This window comes from Pyrgilauda ruficollis, unplaced genomic scaffold (genome assembly GCF_017590135.1).
Source record: "Pyrgilauda ruficollis isolate IOZ18807 unplaced genomic scaffold, ASM1759013v1 scaffold104, whole genome shotgun sequence".
NCBI lineage: Eukaryota > Metazoa > Chordata > Aves > Passeriformes > Passeridae > Pyrgilauda > Pyrgilauda ruficollis.
This window is the reverse complement of record NW_024508545.1, coordinates 1,046,927-1,049,866: the sequence shown is the minus strand read 5'-3', so window position 1 is coordinate 1,049,866 and position 2,940 is coordinate 1,046,927. Positions and strand designations below refer to the sequence as shown.

Here is a 2,940-nt window from a genome sequence, read left to right as displayed (position 1 = left end):
GGGGGGGGGAAATAAATACATTATTCAAACTCCTGAAAAAAATTCCAGCCCCTTCCCGATCTTACACACACCAGCGGTACCCCCCGCCCCACGACAACCACACACAGACACGCACACATGCTCCTAAACAGGCACAAAGCATGGGGAGGGAAGGGGTCGGAGGGGATGGGGAGGAGTGTTCGCATGGAATGCACAGAGGAGAAATATTCCCCCCCTCTCAAAAAAGAAATAAAACCCTTTTCCGCGCCATTGTAAAGTCACAACAGAGAGGAGGGGAAAAGAAAAAATAAAAAAAAAAGAAGAAAAAAAAAAAGACGACATTAACTTTTGCATGCATAAGGGGGAGAAAATGAAAAAAAAAAAAAAAAAAAAAGAAGGGGGGGTGAAGGAACAGGAGAGAGGCATACGATTCTCCTGCAATTCCGATCATCAAGGCAGACCTTTCCTCGATGCCTCAGAATTTTTTTTTTTTTTTTCCCCCGCATTTACTAACCCATATCCCCAAAACGGCAGCGGGGGCTTCTTAGCAGCTTCCTCTTCTTCTTCTTTCTTCCTCCTCCTCCTCCTCCTCCTCCTCCTCGGATTTCCCCCCTTCTTGTCTCTTCTCTTTTAGATCCCGGTTTCAATCCCTCGCCACAGCCCCCAAAGGTGCTTTTGCTTGTGTTGCGGCAAACCCATGGCGGTGTTCATCTGTCAGATGGGGATGAGGGGAGCGCCCGGCCGCGCAGCGCACGCAGAGCGCAGAGGGAGGAGGGCGGGGGGAGGAGGAAGGCACCGGGGAGAGGGAGATGGACGGACAGACAGACGGAGACACAGCTCGAGAGATAAAAGATAGATAGAGAGGGATAAATAGAACGAGATAGAGCGAGAGAGGGGGGAAAATGGCGTCTTGGAAAGCCGGAATCCCGGAGTAAATCAAATTAACACGCAACACCCAGAGCAGTCCCGGCTAATTTTAGCAGGATCCAAAATAAAATGAAAAGGAAAAAAGGGGGGTGAGTAGGAGGAGAAGGGGGAAAGGNAAAAAAAAAAAAAAAAGAAGCCCCTCAATGCACTGGATAAAATCCTGGATTTGAAATCGATGGAGCTGGTCTCCAGCTCTCTCGCTTCTCCTTTTCCTTCTTTTAAAAATTTTTTTTGGAGCCGGGGCTCTTTTGCTCTCTGCTTGTTGTTGTTGGTTGGTTGGGAGCCTTTTTGCAGGGGGGCGAGGTTGCGGGGAAGCTTTTTCGCTTTTGCTTTTCCCGGAGAGGAGTTTCAAAAATATTATTAAAAAAAAAAAAAAAAGAAAGGAAAAAAAAGAAGAAAAAGAAGAAGAAGAAGAAAAGGAAAAAGGAGGAGGGGGAAAAAAAAAAAGCAGAAGAAAAAAAGAATAAAAGAAAGAAAAAAGAGCAAAGCCCCGCCAGGAGAAAAGGGCTGCTTGGCGGCGGCGAGGAAGCTTCCCTTTATCCCTGCTCTTCCTGGGCTCCGGAGCGGGTGCCGGAGCTCCGGCGGGCTGCGGGGCTGCGGCCGCCCGCCCCGCTCCGCTCCCCGCTCCCCCCGCGCCCGGCCGGGGGAGGGCGAAGGGAAGGCGGAGGGAAAACACCCCCTGCTCCTGATGGGGCCGGAGTCGGTGCTCGCACACTCGCACAACACACACACACACACACACACACACACCCGCATCCCCTTCCCCGCTGAGGAAGGGTGCGCCTGGGGGCGGCTTTTTGCTCCCCCGCTGGATTTTTTCCTTTCTCTGTCTTTCAGCCCCCCATATGCTTTTCGCGGCGGGCTCATCACCAGTGTAAGACATTTTTGGGGTGTTCAGGCCACACTGAGAATTCCCTCTCTGGGGCTGGGGAAGATAGGCAATGACCCTCGACCCCAAATTTGAGGACTAAATCCACTCCCCCACCCCCATCACCTTTCAGAATGGACCAGTAATGTTGTACAAGACACAAGACAAACCCAGCTGCAGGCCAGTGGAGAGGTGCAAAATCTGAATTGTTGGGTTTTTCCTTTCCCACCCTTGCTCTGCCAGCAGTCTGGATGATGCTGCCTTTTGGTCTGCCAGCTGGGCAAAACTTTACTCACACCAGTAAATTGTTGGTTTGGCTGAGTAATAACAGAGATGATGAAGAGGAACCCCAAGAGGAGGGAAGACTTGTGGAATGGAGCTGTGGAATTGTACTTACAGATGAAGATAATATTCCAGGGACAGGAGGGGGAATGCAGGGAGTACCCCACTGTGGTCCTCTGCATGCTTGATCCCTTGCAAAGATGGTGCCACAGGGTTCCCTGTCCCAGAGTGCTGCAGGAGGCTCAAAGAACACCAAGTCTTTCCTCTCTGCTGTGGGACAGAGGGTGGCTTCAGGCCATCACCCTCAGTGACCAGAATTCAGTGTGCAGCTGACGCAAGTGTTGACCCTCACCAGCCATGGAGGCTTATTCATGTGCCATTATCCCTTATAGAATCATAAAATTATTTGGCTTGGAAGGGACCTCAAAGATCTTGTCCCATGCCCTGACATGGACAGGGACACCTTCCACCATCCCAGGCTTCTCCAGATTCCCATCCCACATGGACTTGGGCACTTCCAGTGATGGGGCAGCCACAGCTTCTCAGGCCAGGGCCTCAGCACCCTCACAGCCAAGAATTTCTTCCTATTATTCAATCTAAACCTGCCCTCTTTCAGTCTGAAGCCAGTCCCCATTCCAGGCCCAGGTAGAAGTTTTTCTCCAGCTCTCTTGGAGCACCTTTAGGCTCTAGCAGGGGATCCCTTATAAAGGCCTTCTGTTCTCCAGATTTGAAAGCTGCAGCTCTCTCACCCTGTCCCTTTAGGAGAGGCAACAGACCTACAACACAGTCTAACCCCAAATGGTAGAAGAGATTTGTGGGCCCACGAGATGCCAGCACAGCCCTCACCAGCCCCCAGCAGACCCAGCTACCTGGGTCAGTGTGTG

The 2,940-nt window shown here is 51.3% G+C and overlaps 1 protein-coding gene across 2 annotated transcripts in view; it reads right to left on the bottom strand.

The window, feature by feature from the left end:
• SETBP1 (SET binding protein 1) overlaps window positions 1-994 on the bottom strand; it is a 267,152-nt gene extending 266,158 nt beyond the window's left edge. For both annotated transcript variants that reach the window (XM_041469580.1, XM_041469590.1), the window contains exon 1: window positions 494-994. The gene's annotated coding sequence lies outside the window, so the exon portion shown is untranslated. The remainder of the gene's footprint in view (window positions 1-493) is intronic.
• Between the last annotated feature and the right edge of the window lie 1,946 nt (window positions 995-2,940).